Source organism: Puma concolor, chromosome D1 (genome assembly GCF_028749965.1).
Source record: "Puma concolor isolate L17-30 chromosome D1, mPumCon1.1.hap2, whole genome shotgun sequence".
In the NCBI taxonomy this organism is placed as follows: domain Eukaryota; kingdom Metazoa; phylum Chordata; class Mammalia; order Carnivora; family Felidae; genus Puma; species Puma concolor.
The window spans coordinates 70,618,048-70,636,815 of record NC_141676.1 but is presented as its reverse complement, the minus strand read 5'-3'; the positions used below and the strand labels follow the sequence as shown (position 1 = coordinate 70,636,815).

The window sequence follows — 18,768 nt, the reverse complement described above, 5'->3', positions numbered from 1 at the left end:
CTTGAAGAAATTATAGCTGAGAACTTTCCGGATCGGGGGAAGGAAAAAGGCATTGAAATCCAAGAGGCACAGAGAACTCCCTTCAGACGTAACTTGAATCGAACTTCTGCACAACATGTCATAGTCAAACTGGCAAAATACAAGGATAAAGAGAAAATTCTGAAAGCAGCAAGGGATAAACATGCTCTAACATATGAAGGGAGACTGATAAGACTAGTGACGGATTTATCTACTAAAACTTGGCAGGCCAGAAAGGAATGGCAGGAAATCTTTAATGTGATGAACAGAAAAAAACATGCAGCTGAGAATCCTTTATCCAGCAAGTCTGTCATTTAGAATAGAAGGAGAGATAAAGGTCTTCCCAAACAAACAAAAACTGAAGGAATTTGTCACCACTAAACCAGCCCTACAAGAGATGCTAAGGGGGATCCTATGAGACAACGTACAAGAGACATTGCTACAAGCATGAAACCTACAAACATCACAATGACTCTAAACCCATATCTTTCTATAATAACACTGAATATAAATGGACTAAATGCTCCAACCAAAAGTATAGGGTATCAGAATGGATAAAAAAACAAGACCCATCTATTTGCTGTCTACAAGAGACTCATTTAGACCTGAGGACACCTGCAGATGGAAAGTGAGGGGATGGAGAACTATCTACCATGCTACTGGAAGTCAAAAGAAAGCTGGAGTGGCCATACTTGTATCAGACAAACTAGACTTTATTTTATTTTTAAAATTTTTTTTTAATGTTTATTTATTTTTGAGACAGAGAGAGACAGAGCATGAACGGGGGAGGGTCAGAGAGAGGGAGACACAGAATTTGAAACAGGCTCCAGGCTCTGAGCCGTCAGCACAGAGCCCGACGCGGGGCTCACACTCACGGACCGCAAGATCGTGACCTGAGCCAAAGTTGGCTGCTTAACTGACTGAGCCACCCAGACGCCCCCAAACTAGACTTTAAATTAAAGGCTGGAACAAGAGATGAAGAAGGGTATTATATAATAATTACAGGGTCTATCCATCAGGAAGAGCTAAAATTATAAATATCTATGCACTGAATACAGGAGCCCCCAAATATATAAAACAATTAATCACAAACATAAGCAACCTTATTGCTAAGAATGTGGTAATTGCAGGGGACTTTAATACTCCACTTACAACAATGGACAGATCATCTAGACACAGGATCAATAAAGAAACAAGGGCCCTGAATGATACATTGGATCAGATGGACTTGACAGATATATTTAGAACTCTGCATCCCAAAGCAACAGAATATACTTGCTTCTCGAGTGCACATGGAACATTCTCCAAGATAGATGACATACTGGGTCACAAAACAGCCCTTCATAAGTATACAAGAATTGAGATCATACCATGCATACTTTCAGACAACAATGCGATGAAGCTTGAAATCAACCACAAACAAATGAAGATTAAAATACAACAATCCAAACGCTTTGGGATGCTGAAGGCAGTCCTGAGAAGAAAATACATTGCAATCCACGCCTATCTCAAGAAATAAGAAAAATGCCAAATACAAAATCTAACAGCAAACCTAAAGGAACTAGAAGCGTAACAGCAAACATACCCCAATCCCAGCAGAAGAGAAATAATAAAGATCAGGGCAGAAATAAACAATATAGAATCTAAAAAAAACTGTAGAGCAGATCAATGAAACCAAGAGTTGGTTTTTTGAAAAAAAAACAAAATTGATAAGCTTCTAGCCAGGCTTCTCAAAAAGAAAAGGGAGAGGACCCAAATAGATAAAATCATGAATGAAAATGGAATTATTACAACCAATCCCTCAGAGATACAAACAATTATCAGGGAATACTATGAAAAATTATATGCCAACAAATTGGACAACCTGGAAGAAATGGACAAATTCCTAAGCACCCACACACCTCCAAAACTCAAACAGGAAGAAATAGAAAGCTTGAAGAGACCTATAACCAGTGAAGAAATTGAATCAGTCATCAAAAATCTCCCAACCAATAAGAGTCCAGGACCAGATGGCTTCCCAGGGGAATTCTACCAAACGTTTAAAGCAGAGATAATACCTATCCTTCTCAAGCTATTCCAAAAAATAGAAAGGGAAGGAAAATTTCCAGACTCATTCTATGAAGCCAGTATTACTTTGATTCCTAAACCAGACAGAGACCCAGTAAAAAAAGAGAACTATAGGCCAATATCCCTGATGAATATGGATGCAAAAATTCTCAATAAGATACTAGCAAATCGAATTCAACAGCATATAGAAAGAATTATTCACCATGATCAAGTGGGATTCAATCCTGGCTTGCATGGCTGGTTCAACATTCACAAATCAATCAATGTGATACATCACATTAATAAAAGAAAAGATAAGAACCATATGATCCTTTCAATCGATGCAGAAAAAGCATTTGACAAAATTCAGCATGCTTTCTTAATAAAAACCGTCAAGAGTGTCGGGATAGAAGGAACATACTTAAATATCATAAAAACCATTTATGAAAAGCCCACAGCTAATATCATCCTCAATGGGGAAAAACTGAGTGCTTTCTCCCTGAGATCAGCAACACGACCGGGATGTCCACTCTCACCGCTGTTGTTTAACATAGGGTTGGAAGTTCTAGCATCAGCAATCAGACAACAAAAGGAAATCAAAGGCATCAAATTGGCAAAGATGAAGTTAAGCTTTCACTTTTTGCAGATGACATGATATTATACATGGAAAATCCAACAGACCCCACCAAAAGTCTGCTAGAACTGATACATGAATTCAGCAAAGTCGCAGGATACAAAATCTATGTACAGAAATCAGTTGCATTCTTATACACTAATAATGAAGCAACAGAAAGACAAATAAAGAAACTGATCCCATTCACAATTGCACCAAGAATCATAAAATACCTAGGATTAAACCTAACCAAAGATGTAAAAGATCTGTATGCTGAAAACTATAGAAAGCTTATGAAGGAAATTGAAGAAGACATAAAGATATGGAAAAACATTCCGTGCTCATGGATTGGAAGAATAAATATTGTTAAAATGTCAATACTACCCAAAGCTATCTAAACATTCAATGCAATCCCAAACAAAATTGCACCAGCATTCTTCTCGAAGGTAGAACAAACCATCCTAAAATTTGTATGGAACCACAAAAGGCCCCGAATAGCCAAAGTAATTTTGAAGAAGACCAAAGCAGGAGGCATCACAATCCCAGACTTTAGCCTCTACTACAAAGTTGTCATCATCAAGACAGCATGGTATTGGCACAAAAACAGACACATAGACCAATGGAATAGAATAGAAACCCCAGAACTAGACCCACAAAAGTATGACCAACTAATCTTTGACAAAGCAGGAAAGAATATCCAATGGAAAAAACACAGTCTCTTTAACAAATTGTGCTGGGAGAACTGGAAAGCAACATGCAGAAGGATGAAACTAGAACACTTTCTTACACCATTCACAAAAACAAACTCAAAATGGATAAAGGACCTGAATGTGAGACAGGAAACCATCAAAACCTTAGAGGAGAAAGCAGGAAAAGACCTCTCTGACCTCAGCTGCAGCAATTTCTTACTTGACACACCCCCAAGGGCAAGGGAATTAAAAGCAAAAATGAACTATTGGGACCTCATGAAGATAAAACACTTCTGCACTGCAAAGGAAACAATCAACAAAACTAAAAGTCAACCAATGGAATGGGAAAAGATATTTGCAAATGACATATCAGACAAAGGACTAGTATCCAAAATCTATAAAGAGCTCACCAAACTCCACACCCGAAAGACAAATAACCCAGTGAAGAAATGGGCAGAAAACATGAATAGACACTTCTCTAAAGATAACATCCAGATGGCCAACAGGCACATGAATAGATGCTCAACGTCGCTCCTCATGAGGGAAATACAAATCAAAACCACACTCAGGTATCACCTCACACCAGTCAGCGTGGCTAAAATGAACAAATCAGGAGACTATAGATGCTGGAGAGGATGTGGAGAAACGGGAACCCTCTTGCACTGTTGGTGGGAACGCAAATTGGTACAGCCACTTTGGAAAACAGTGTGGAGGTTCCTCAGAAAATTAAAAATAGGCCTACCCTATGACCCAGCAATAGCACTGCTAGGAATTTACCCAAGGGATACAGGAGTACTGATGCATAGGGGCTCTTGTACCCCAATGTTTATAGTAGCACTCTCAACAATAGCCAAATTATGGAAAGAGCCTAAATGTCCAGCACTGATGAATGGATAAAGAAATTGTGGTTTATATACACAATGGAGTACTACGTGGCAATGAGAAAGAACGAAATATGGCCCTTTGTAGCAACGTGGATGGAACTGGAGAGTGTTATGTTAAGTGAAATAAGTCATACAGAGAAAGGCAGATATCGTATGTTTTCACTCTTATGTGGATCCTGAGAAACTTAACAGAAGTCTATGGGGCAGGGGAAGAAAAAAAAAAAAAAAAAGTGGTTAGAGTGGGAGAGAGCCAAAGCATAAGAGACTCTTAAAAACTGAGAACAAGGGCGCCTGGGTGGCGCAGTCGGTTAAGCGTCCGACTTCAGCCAGGTCACGATCTCGCGGTCCGTGTGTTCGAGCCCCGCGTCAGGCTCTGGGCTGATGGCTCAGAGCCTGGAGCCTGTTTCCCATTCCGTGTCTCCCTCTCTCTCTGCCCCTCCCCCGTTCATGCTCTGTCTCTCTCTGTCCCAAAAATAAATAAACGTTGAAAAAAAAATTTAAAAAAAAAAAACCAAAAACTGAGAACAAACTGATAGGTGATGGGGGATGGGAGGGATGGGAGGGATGAGAGGGTGGGTGGTGGCTATTGAGGAGGGCACCTTTTGGGATGAGCACTGGGTGAAATATGGAAACCAATTTGACAATAAATTTCATATTAAAAAAAAAAAGAGTCGGTCCCTTAACCAACTGAGCCACCCAGACACCCTAGCACTTAATTTTTAATATGTTTCACACTCTAGTAAAAAGGCATGCTTTGTTTTAAAGAAACACGGTTTTAAAGGTTAGAAAAATAGAATCCAATATTAAGTGGCTTATGCATGCATCTCTTTAGGAAGATGTAATTCATCTATTCTGATGTTATGCAAAAGCTGAGACTATGACACAGCATCAAGAAATTAGCGAGACATCTAACAATTTTCTAAAAATACCACATCACACGTGGCTTGTTATATATTGTAGATACTTCAATGATGAAAGGGGGATGCATTTGTTCACAGTTAACTGTCATCAACCTCAGTGGAGCTCTAAGCACCCTAGGTTAGATTCTTATTTCTCTCTTTACTTCCATTCTTATAACAACAGTAACTTCAAAGAAAATTCTAGGAAATTGATAGAAGATGTGAAGGGTAACAGGAATCTTGCTCAATGTAGTAGATTAGGAATAAATGGAAATCATTTTAACATGAGTTTCATGGTTACCTAATTTGTATATTTTGTGACAGTAAAATTTTCCATGATACATAAATATATTGGTATTATTGGTGTTCATATTATTTAACATTATTGGCATTGATATTATTATTCTTTAAGTGGAAGTATAAAATGTAGAGGAAACTAAAAAAGAAATCGCTCCAAAGAAGACTTGACATAACTATAGAATTCTGAAGTCTGTGTCCACTAAATTATTTAAATGTTTATTTATTTATTTTGAGAGAGAGAGAGAGAGTGGGTGTGAACAGGGGAGGGGCAGAGAGAGCAGGGGAGGGGCAGAGAGAGAGAGAAGGCACTTGTTGGGATGAGCACTGGGTGCTGTATGTAAGCCAATTTGACAATAAATTATACTTAAAAATAAACAAATAAAAATAAATAAATAAAATCTTAAAAAACAACAAAAATAATACTATTTCTTACTGCAAAAATACTTTATCACTTTCCACAGCAGTGCTTCAATACACACAAATAGAATAGAAATTTACAGTGTAATCTACTATATCCTAGCATGACCCTAGGGCTAGCAAAAATTCAGAAGTATTATACATAATTCTCCTCATTACTGAACATCAAAGACATGAATATGAACCAACTAAAGAAAAATAAAAGAAAACTGAGCTCTTAACTCTATTTTTCTGATTACACAATGAAAAGAGAATTCAGGTAATCTTAATGTCATAACCACAAAATTAAAAGCTTAACACTTATTTCATGGGTACTTCATAGAAATTACTCATTTCTCCCCAAAAAAGGGTTCATTTCCAATACTTAGTATCAAACTAAAATAATTTTGACATCTGGAGTCTCATTAATATTTAGGTTTATGGTAAAATAAAATGGGAAAAACCTGAAAAAATATATAAATTACAAAGAAAATGGATAAAAATTAACAAAAGCTAAACTGTTGAGAGATCCATATCCTCAAAAAAACTGAAGACAAAATGATTTTATAAACCTCTCTCACAATTTTCAGACATCTCCTAAATATTTCTTAAACCACTGTCTCCTAGTTTAGAACCTATTACATACAAGTTCCTCCTCAAGAGCAAGTACCAAGTGTCTCCACTTTTGTATTATCACCCAATTCTAACCTAATGATGGACTACAATATTTAAAAAAAAAAGGAATGAGTTAGCAAAGAATGAAAACCTGACAACCAAAATATTTACTAAAAAGAGTATCACATAGCTCATTCACATTATCACATTCTTACCAATATGTAAACTGATTTTATAAAGAAATAAACTCAAGGAAGAGTGTTTAATTGGGAATAGATCTAAAAACAAATTCAAATCACTATATAAAGTCACACAGGATAAAGATTATCTCTCTCGTTAGTACTAGGGTGACTTGACTGATACCAAGCAATACAAAAAAATACATGCTTGTTTGAAAATTCTTACATTCATTCATATTTACCTAACTAGTAATCCCTCATCTACAGAGTAAAAAACAAATGTGTGTAGGGAAGGTATACTTCTCTTTAAAGAAATATTTCTGAGGTTTGCCTATATATAAAATATGTAAGTCTGTAGTAGCATTTTTATTTTATTGCCACTGGCTTATAGTATAAAAACAAAAGATACAGACTTCTGAGTACAAATTTGTTTTTAGAAGTGATCTTTAAAAAAATACTGAAATTGGTACCAGATATGGCTTTAATACAGAAAGTCTACTTAAATCAAATATTATGAAAAAAATAGAAAAAGTAGTTAACAGTTCCCAACAAAAGAAACCTCATGCTCAGAGAGTTTCTCAGGAGAATTCTAGCATACTTTTAAAAACTGTAAACACCCAATGATACTTGAAACTATTCCAAAAACATGAAAACATACAAAAAACTTCCAAGTTATTTTTGTAAAGTGAGTATAACACTCATTGCAAAACCTAAAAACACTTTCCTAAAAAACAAAGTATAGCACACCTCGTTTATTAACATTGCTGCAAAAATCCCAAATAATACACTCACATTTTTTAAAAAATCATATAGCGTAACTATTGTGGTTTTAAATACACTGAACAATTCCTTTATATTCCTCCCTTCAAAAGGTGGAACTTAATTCCCCTCCTTTTAAGTGTTGGCTGTACTTGATTCACTTCTAATGAACAGAATGTGGCAAAAGTGATGGTAGATGGTGTGTCTTATGAAATGAGGACATAAAAGATTGTGGCTTCCTTTTTTGCTTCTCTCAAACACTCTGGGGAGTGTTAGGGTGCCTTTTTTGGCAAGTCTTTGAAATCCCAAAAGATTTCTAAGTATTCAGATATGATTGTCTAAGAGTCAGTTTCAAGTACTCCAATTACTAAAATACCACCAAAAAAGAAAAAAACTAAGAAAAAGTTTGCTTGATTCTTGTCAAAAATACACATTCCTCCCACCCCACCACCCCCACTCTCTCATCCAGTACCACTACAGCCCTACTTCTTTTAACCAGATGGTTTTCCTTGGCACTATCTGTAATAATCCTCAAAGACAGCTGTCAAAGATAAACTGGAATTAGGTAGTGACAGTACACCACAAAGATGGTGATTATGTTTATCGGGGAGTAGTAACAGCTCTGAAGTCTGGAGAATATCTGTAAACAAGTAAGAAAGTCAACTTTGGTCCTATCTGGCAAAGTTATGAAATAAAGTGAATGAGATTTTTGTAGGACAGCTCTCTTAAGAATCAGTAGATTCAAAAGTATTAAAATAGCAGTTCCTTGTTCAGCATGATTGAATTAAAAAGAAAATCCGGATCTGCTGCTCTGTTTTTGGCCTCTCAAAATGATTTTATTTTTTTAATTTTTTAATGTTTATTTATTTATTTTGAGACAGAGAGAGCAAGTTGAGAGGGGCGGGGGGGAGAGGGAGAGAGAATCCCAAGCAGGCTCTGTGCCACCAGTGCAGAGCCTGACACAGGGCTCAATGCTACAGACCATGAGACCATGACCTGAGCCAAAATCATGAGTTGGACACTTAACTGAGCCACCCAGGCACTCCCAAAACGATTTTTAATCCTACTTTAAAAGCAGTTTCAGAATGCATATTTCCCAGTCCCATAAACATTTCTGTCAAACACATGTTAGCAGATGGATGCTACCCATTGAGATGTTCTATCTGCCATCCTTATCACTATACCAACTCTTAACATGTTCATAATAATTATTATGTGTCTCAGAATGCATGGGATTCTTACAAGGGGGGCAAGAGGAAGGTCAGGAATACTGCTGGTACATTACAGGTAACAATTCCATGCATGAGACTGGTAGAACCTTTAGAAAACATGACATCATCCAATAATAAAACTTAAAAAAAAAAACATTTTAGTACTTTATGCAATCATGGAAAGAATATATTGCATTAGGAAATGTACATTTTAAATAATTCAAAAAATGACAAAGATAGTCTCTGCCCTCTGGGAACTTATGGAGTTAACAAGATATACAAAAAAGCACTTAAAAACACAGAAACAAGGGAAAGTGACTAGCATGAAATAGAATATTCAGACGGAAATGTATTTTAATCTACATGTGTATAATTCTACAAATAAAGTTGCATGTGCATTCAAATTTATTTTATGTAGTGGTGGCTTCTGTACCAAAGTTCCATTCATATTATAGTCTTTATAGGATTCTCGTTAAGATTTATTTGAATTCCCTGGGCATACTACAAGTAGCATCAGCAAATAATATCAAATAAAAATATTTAAAGACGGGGAACAGTACAAGGTTGCAATTAACCAAGACTCAAAACTGGCCAAAAAGTATTTCACAAAATCAATAATTCATCTTCCCAGGCAGGTGAAAACTGACCATATTTGGGGAAAAAATACCATTAAATGAGACTTGACTTCTTCAAACTTAAAATTTGAAACTTTTTCCATAAGTTTATTCCCTTCATGAATTTACAGAATAAATGAATGTCTGGTATTCCAATTCTGGACTGTATGTAAGTCAATCTAAATTAAGAAATCCTCATTAAGGAGTATGGAAGATTCTGTGCAAGAAAACAAACAGAAGTAGAAGATATAGACTCTGCGACCCTGGAGAGTTTAATATCCCCTAGTGTAAAAACAAACAATCAAAAAACAAAAAGCAAATAAGACTAGAATTTTTAAAAAAGAAAAGAAAATCTATTAAGCTTCATCAACCATCAATCAATGTATATTTTGAAAATGTGCTATCATGCTATCTTATTTCTCATCTTTCATCTTCTAAAACCTCAAAGTTGGTATACATTTTAAAAATATGAATGTTAATAGCGGTGTCACTTGTAAGCTCCAGCATGAACCTAACAAGCCTAATTCACATTTAAACAGAAAAATACTGAAGTAACAAAGAGAAATTTTCCAAATGCCAAGAAACTTTACCATCGTTACGCTTTCTCATTTCTTCAGTGAAATCTTTATTGTCTGTACTCACTGTCAGCTGCTAATAAAAGTCACAAGTCAGAGTAACAATTCAGGAAAACTAAGAAGCAGTTTGAAATGAAAATGTAGGGTGAAAATAGTGACTTTTTTAAACTTACTAAGAAGGCCAAAGTTTAAAATGCCACTATGGGCAAACGTATGAGCAAAAGAACATTCTTATAATGTATCCTGGGGTATAAAATAATTCTAACTTTTGGGAAAGCAATTTGGACATATCAATCAATATTTTAAATGTACACACCCTATCGCTCAGCAATTTTTCCTGCAGAAATCTATGCAACATAAGAATAAACAAAAGTACCTATGAATATATGCTCAAGAATGCTCATTTTACCATTAGAGAAATAAAATATTGAAAGCAACCCAAATGTTCAATGGTAAAATAAGAGTAAGTAAATGATGGCAAATCTAAACTACCCAATATTTATACAACAGTTATAAAGAATAAATTGGATGGACACATGGACCACCTAGAAAGATGTTCATGATCTACTCTGATGTGTAAAGGTAATATGCAGAATATGTATGATCCCATTTTTATTATAAAGCAGATAACATACATAGTCTTTTTCTATGCTCATACAGAATGTATGCTTACATATGTGAATGAATACAGAAACAGTCAAGAAGGATACATCAAACTGTTACCAGTGGTGAATCCAGAGGGTGAGAATAAGGAAGAGTGAAACAGGGGACATTCATTTTTACTTCATACATCTCTATGTAGTCTGAAATTGTCAAATAGCATATAATACTTCTCTAACTTTTTAAAATCCAATGGTAACATTAAAACACAGGATAAAGACAAGTAGGGAGTTAGAAAAACCAAAATAAAACACAGAATGCTAGGCTATAACATTTTTTCTTCAGATTTGACTTCAAATCAGTTCAATTAACCTAGAGAAATTTCATGATTTGTTTTTTAATAAAAGCCTCTGTATGAAACTGGGGATGGAGCATGAACAAAAAGGCGACTGTGCAAACACTGCATTGATTCCCTTTCTACAACACTCTAAAAGACAGACACTGGAACACCATTTAAAAGTTATCCACTAATTTTCACCATTGAAACAATGAGGAGTCTGTGATGATGCTCTTTCTCACTGTTCAACTCTGAACCTGTAGCTGAAAATGCTGAATAAATAACCTTATTTAGCACAATATCCTGAAGCATAAACATAGTGCTCTTTCTAAACAAAATTAGATATACACATTAACTGAGTATCAAAATCTAGTACAGTCTAAGAAGGTTTAACTTTGAAAGATTGGCAAGTAAACAGCCTCTAGCCAAGCATAAGTAACACTGTGTGTTAAATAAATAAATGAATGATAAAGGAAACTGACTTTGGGGGCGCCGGGGTGCCTCAGTCAGTTGAGAAGCCCACTTCCGCTCAGGTCATGATCTCGCAGTACATGGGTTCGAACCCCACGTCAGGCTCTGTGCTGACAGCTCGGAGCCTGGAGCCTGCTTCGGATTCTGTGTCTCCCTCTCTCTCTAGCCCTCCCCCATTTGTGCTCAGTCTCTCTGTCTTTCAAAAATGAGTAAATGTTAAAAAAAAAAAAGGAAACTGACTTTGTTTATTCTACCACAAACAAGAAGAAACTATTGGAACAGCATGGTGACTAGATATTTTCCTTACAGTTTTACAGTTTGGATGAAAAATGCTCCAGTCTTTGAAATCTGAAGTTGTAAAATACCATCAAAAGATTCTCAATAGTTAAAATACTATAAGCATAACACAAATCAAATGGTACTCCATCTACACACAAGTGCACGCAGAGACACACAATACACACATTTCAGGTCTTCATACTGCAATCATTACAAGAGACCACATTCTGAATGGGCTCAAAGACTGTAGTTTGTGGATCCATGGTGTTAAGGTCAAGCTCTGAAAGATCCCCAAAGCCCACAGGAAGGTTATATTGAGTTCAACAGGATCTCTTAGACTTGGCCTTTCCAACCCAACCACAATACTTTACGACAGACAATAACTATTTCTCCATTCCCTGTTTTATTCACATGAATGAATTAATCAGAATCTGGCTTCACGTACTCCACTTTGTCAATTTGACACATTGTTTTATCTCAGAGACTTTCTCTGAAGTATTCATTCTTATGTAACCTTTCACATATAAAATCAATCTAAATCTCTGTGAGAAATAAACTGTAAGAGTTGTATTAATGCACTCTTACTGAGTATGACATATCTCCTTTTGAGACACAAACCAAACACTGACATTTCTAAGCATTTAAAATCTCAAAGTCAGAAAAAGTTTTTAAGAGCCCAACAGTTTTGATAAAATATTCTTAACTAATTCATATAAGCATTTAGTCAAACCATTAATTTTGGCAAAGACTCATTTAATTATAAATCATGAAAACAAAGTATCCATAATACTAACCATACAATAACCACACTTTCTAGTATATCATCTTTAATAATGCTTAATAATATTTAAATATTATAACTTTTTATTCTTAATTTTTCCTTTCTCTTGTTTGATAATTTTCCATTCACTCCTATATCAATTTTAAAAGTGGCATCTCACCAAGTGAAAAGTAATAGATCATAAATCAGATGACTCAAACTACTAGTTTTACAAAGTTTCACAAACAAAACAAAATTATAATTTCATAAATCTTTGTTTTCCTACTTATAAAATAGAGCTAATTATAAACGTATGTACACAGCTAAATGTGTATTATAATGCTAATCATTCAAATTCTATATCACAAAACTTAAACCATCTTTACAGATGAACCTTATTGTAACAGAAATTCCTGGGGGGAAAACCTAAATCTCAGACTGCTGACTTCAACAGCAGACAAATCTGAAACAATGATCCATTCAATCAAAACTGTCTAAGTTAAATAAAAATTTTAATTCATGGGTAAGAAGAGTTAGTCTGAAAGATAAAAACATTTTTTAAATTAGACTCCTTCTTTATATTAACCATGGCCACTTGGAGAAATAGCCAACTGCCACTGGGGCCAGCAAACGTACAAGACAAACATCTTATCAGAACACTACTAAGATTACATAAAAAGGATTCAGAAGCCAATTCAGAAGCCAATATTGGCCAAAATAGGAACAATCTGACTATGAAGAAGGATAAGGATAACTACAATGGACCGAAACACATAAAATCTGTTTAAATCTATGACTTTACAATAATCATTTTTAAAACCTCATTACTCACTTTTGGAGCCAGTTTCTAGGAAATCAGAGTGAGATGGATGAAGGGGGAACCAACCAATTAAAACAATTTAAAATTTGTTAACGAACTGGAATGCCATTTGCATTCTCACTTAGACAAAAAGATGACTAAGGAAATATGAACACTGAAGTATACTGTGTAAATAATGGGAAATTTCTGAGGGAGGTAAATGGCGTTATGTTTATGTTTTTCAAAGGGGAGTCCTTACCTTTTAGTGATACACACTAAAATATTTATAGACTGAATGACAGAATGTCTAAAATGTGCCTCAAAGTTATTGACAGAATAACAGGAAAGTGGGTGGGGTATGGATAAAAGATATTAGCAATCAGTGTATAACTAAAGTTGGAAAATGGCTATTCATTTTGTATAAGTTTGAAATATTCCATAATAAAAAGAAATTTTTATCATAAAATTCTTTGATGATGTAATAGATGGTATCCTAAATTTTTTATTTAGCCAAGAGATTATTTGCCTACTGGGTTTTCATAAAAAGAAGTAAACCAATGTGTATTAACACTTCTGCCGGGCATTTAAAATCTTATAAATCAATGTTCACTCCTAAGTGTTTAACAACACCAACCTTTCAATGAGCATCTGAAAGAGGACTTCAACTACCTCCATTTTGACCTGAGTCTGTTCTTTCTAATTGATTAAGTTCTTTCTAGCCTTTCTCTTCACTCAGGCAAAAGGCCCAGTGGGCAAAGTATGCCCTGATAGGAAACAAAACTACCCCTCAAGCAATAACGACTGCCCTGAGCCAGCAAGACCCACGTGTTTGACCCCTAGACAATGATCAACCTGACCTTTATTGCCCAACTGTTCTACCCCAGTGACCTTTGTCTCACACTCTCCTTACATAAACCCAGAAGTATTTTCAGCACTTTAGAGACCTTCTTTGAGACATTAGTCCACTATCTTCCTGGTGTTGACCTCACTAATATAAATTCCTTTATTTCACCACCACTGGTCTCTCTGCCTTTGGATTTTGTCAGTGGCGAGTAGCTGAACCTGGTCTGTTTAGGACCCCCGGAGCCAGGTACTCTTGTACCCTTGGGCCCCGGTTATACATAAACTACATTCCAGCCACTGGAATTCAATATGGAAAGTAATATGTACAAAACAAAAATACCTCATTATATGTAATGTCCCTTATATAACACAAGAATATTTAAGAAGGAAAAAGAAGTGAGCATCTAACACTATGACATATACTTATTAATACAATGTGTCATGTTTAGAGTGTCTGAAACATAGCATTAGAAATTTCTTCATTTACTATGGAACAAAGAGTAATTTTCTAAAAACCATTGTGAACTGATGATTTATAAAAACCTAAAGTAATCAGATGCTCCTCAAAGTTCTTATCTAGAAGCCATTATGTCTGGCAAACTACAGATTAAATTGTCACTATGCATTTTGCAAAGAGCAGCATTTAAAGGCATACTCTCTTGCTACTAAAGATTGAAAACTTGTTATATCAAAAAAAAAAAAAACCCAATGATGGAAGAAACACCAAATAGAAAGGCAATCTGAAATTAAACTGCCCTTATATAATGTCTAATTTTTTTGATCAGTTTTTCTGGAACACAGGCAATTCACAAATAAATACATAGGGAGAAAGTTTCAAATTCTCTTAAATAATTTTCCAAAAAAACAAATAAAACAACTGTGACACAAAGTCCTTTTTGAACTTAAAAGGTTCTAAAATATTTGAAAGATATATGGCGAAATTTTCCAACTTAGAGAATGTTCACTAAACATTATGCTCTTAGAACAAAAAAGATTATTAGTATTAATCAAACTCTGTTGGGATTTTTAAACAATGCTGTTAATACAGAAATAGTATTCAGAAAATAGGTGATTTGCAAGTTTCACTGTCAATGCATGCATTTCAACTAGGGTAACCAATCTATCAGTAAAAAAGTTTACATTTATCAGATGATTTCATTACAACGTCTTCTTTTTTTAATCTAAGTTAACATATAGTGTAATAGTGATTTCAGGAATAGAATTTAGTGATTCGTCACTTACCTGTAACACCCAGTGCTCCTCCCAACAAGTGCCCTCCTCAATATCCATCATCCATTTTGACCATCCCTCTACCCAACACCCTACCAAGCAACCCTCAGTTTGTTCTCTGTATTTAAATCTTATGGTTTGTCTCCTTCTCTGTTTTTGTCTTATTTTTGCTTCACTTCCTCTATGTTCATCTGTTTTATTTCTTAAATTCCATATATGAGTGAAATCATATATTTGTCTTTGACTTATTTCACTTAGCATAATACACTCTAGTTCCATCCATGTTATTGCAAATGGTAAGATGTCCTTTTTTAACAAGAAAGTGCCCTGGAATTAAAAAACAGAGCTAAATTTTATTTGCCATTAGCTTTACTATAGACTATAGAGGAAAGAAACAAAATTTTGATGATTATTGAACCATGCCAATTGAACAGGAACATCCGTCATTTAGACAGCTACAATTCAAATACAACAGAGCTTTCAGCTTCAAGCAATAGCCTTCTTTCCTTGCCCTTCCTTAACCTCAACTCTATAGAACTATTATTAGAATTAAAAGGATTTAAACCCTGGTAGGTCACGTGAATGTGAGGGAAAAAATTTACATCAAATACCATAGTAAAATCAAATATTAATTTTACTTACATTCTATAAGAAATAAAACTAGAAAAAAAAATCACATTTAAAATACTTAACACTATGGGGCGCCTGGGTGGCTCAGTCGGTTGAGCGTCCGACTCCGCTCAGGTCATGATCTCACAGTCCGTGAGTTCGAGCCCCGCATCAGGCTCTGTGCTGACAGCTCAGAGCCTGGAGCCTGCTTCAGATTCTGTGTCTCCCTCTCTCTCTGGCCTTCCCCCCGTTCATGCTCTGTCTCTCTCTGTCTCAAAAATAAATAAATGTTAAAAAAAATTAAAAAAAATAAAATAAAATACTTAACACTAAATATTCAAGAGATAAATTAAAAGAAACCTGTATGAAACAATACTTTTAAAAATGAGATGCATGAAAGCATGGGCCATGAAAGCAGGGGCCATGTCTCATCATTACATTTCCCTATATCTAGAACGCAGTTTAAAAACATAATTTTCTAAAGAAGAAATATTTTCTAAAGAAATCTGATCTTCATTAGGTAAATAATCAGTAAGCAGAAAGTGATGCAAAGTACCTTCACAAATTCCCATCCATTCATGTTAAAATCTATCATTTTGATAATACAACACCAGAAAAACAGGCAAATCAAACTTGTATCTGCTGCAGCCCTAGGTGTGGATATTTAAGGAGCCCTAGGAGATTTAAGGAGATTTACATTTCTGCACACAAATATTTCTCATCATCTACAATTCATAGTACCCTGATAAAGGTACTACCTTTTTAATCATTTTATCACAACAGGTATGTTGCAATTACTACAGGCCATATTGAACAACCTTCCACCCAGTCACAAGTCTAAGCAGTGAACCAGAAACTGTAACTTAAACAAACATATATACAAGAGAGGACTTTCATTTGTAGTTTTCTCCTCTTAATTTACCATCAGTTTGTCTTCCATTAACTCAATGAATATAAATTGGGATGCTATACTAACTGTTATATAGAATACAAAGGAAAATGAGATCAAAAACCATCCTTGAAGAGCTTAAATCTAGCAGGAAACATAAGGCAAGTAACTAACAAATGTAAATGCAGGAAATACTGAAAGCTTATATAGATACAAATACGGTGCTGTGATATTTCAGAGAAAGGAAAAATGACTTCCAGCTGGGGAAATCACAGAGGAGGTAACAATTGAGATGAGTCTCACTTGAGGAATGAGTAAGATCTGAATATAAAAAGTGGAAGAAATAGGAAAAGGCACACAGTTTGTTTTCAACAAATATTTACCTGGTTTTGAATCTTCCATTCTCTTTTGGCATGGTACAGCTAGATATCACCATCTGCTTTTTAGTGTTGAGGTAAGGAAACACCTTGATTCCTTTTCTCATCAGCAGTAGTGGTGATAGAAGAGGTGGTCATAGGCTGCAATACCCAGGTTTTTGCCTCCCATGTTGCACAGCCTAGGCAACACCAGAAAAGGAAAATACCTTCATATGGTTTAACCATAATTCTTTGGGAGCAACAGGTCTCACCACGTTGAGTATATTTGATTTGTTTAAAATGTTAATTTATATTTGTACCTTAGTAATAAAACATGTTTAAGAAAACTACAGAAAAGACTGTTTACCTAGTATATAACTTGACTTTCTCTTCAAGGGTTTTCATCTACTTAACATTTAGGTGAAAGTACAACACAATGGTTAAAATAATTAATAATAATACTGTCAAAATTGCTTTGACAAAACCCATACAAGCCAAAACTAAAAACAGCTTTTAAGACAGCAGAATCTACATTTTTAAAACACAAGATAACACTGTGAGATAGCTGTGAAAGCAATAAGATCTGGTGCTAAAACGTCACTATCTGAGAATTCTTATTTGAGTCTGTAGACCTCCAGTTAATCCACCTTGTCTTCAATTTCATCACGAACAACCCTGTACCCAATATCACAAGTGTGAGCAGTGAACAAGAACTGTTACTTAAGCACATACAGAAAGCACTTTGGTTTATCTTCCTACTAATTTTAATACAGAATTTTTTAAAAAGAAAGAAAGTCTGTAGGTCACAAAATGTACACTGTATACTACTATTAACAAGAAATACAAAACATATGTAAGTTTCATTTTGGCACATAAACTTGGAAAGCCTGGAAAAACAATAAACAAAAACTTCATTTTAATACTGTTAAATATCAGTATATATTCAAAATTCTGTTCTGAATTTTTATTTTTGGTAAATATTTTTAACTTCTTTCTGAGCCTTTATTAAATACTAAGTCTTACTTCTCCCATTTCAAATACATTCCATGTTACCAATCCTGTCTTTAAAAAAAAAAAATGGAACCTTCGTTCAAAAGAAATTGAGTATTTCAACATCATGTAGAAATCATGAGTGCAAGGATTCAATTCTCCTTAAAGAATCTGAGGGACTTCCAATTTACAGTTCCACATGGAAGGAACTTGGAAGTCACAATTCCATCTTAACAAGTAAGAAGCTGTTCAACAAACTGAAAATCCAACAACTCTTCTTGGATCTGTAAGAGGTGAGGACACAGGGCAAACCACTGCCCCCAACACTGGAGAAACAGACTGGCAAATACAGGGAGTCACGGCTTACCTCAGCAGAGACTGAGGAGTAGAAACCACAGGAACCAGCGCTGGGGTAGGAAAACCTATAATTGACTAAATTGCTGGAGGCTCAGTGTGAACAAGTCTGAGAGTTAAAAACTCCAGAAGAACCCAGTCATGGGCGGGGAGGGGCTCACGCTTAGGTGAGTTTTACCTGCAGAAGCTTGACTGAGTTCTCACCGTAAATATCACACAAAAATCCCCTAGTGCTTCTAAGCAGAGGGAAGAGAAAAGGAACCATTTTGAAATAAGCCATAAAACTCTGTTCTTAACAAGGACTACCCTCAGAGCCTATGTTGCTAGGGTATTATCAGAGCCTAATTGATGTAGGGGAAGAGAACTCCAGCCCATGTTAGCCATCCTGTCCCACCTAAGGGAGTTGAAAAAAACCTGAGAAACATCTCTGAAGTTCACAGTCCAAAACCACAG

General features: G+C 35.3%; 1 protein-coding gene and 1 long non-coding RNA gene across 6 annotated transcripts in view; both read right to left on the bottom strand.

Moving 5' to 3' along the window:
* TMEM135 (transmembrane protein 135) overlaps nucleotides 1–18,768 on the bottom strand; it is a 460,344-nt gene that overhangs the window by 305,998 nt on the left and 135,578 nt on the right. The gene's annotated exons all lie outside the window — the stretch shown is intronic.
* LOC147576799 (uncharacterized) lies at nucleotides 5,687–16,992 on the bottom strand. The gene is made up of 2 exons (XR_015241150.1): nucleotides 16,050–16,992; nucleotides 5,687–15,804 (listed from the first exon to the last, which is right to left on the bottom strand). It is a non-coding gene; the product is annotated as an uncharacterized LOC147576799 (long non-coding RNA).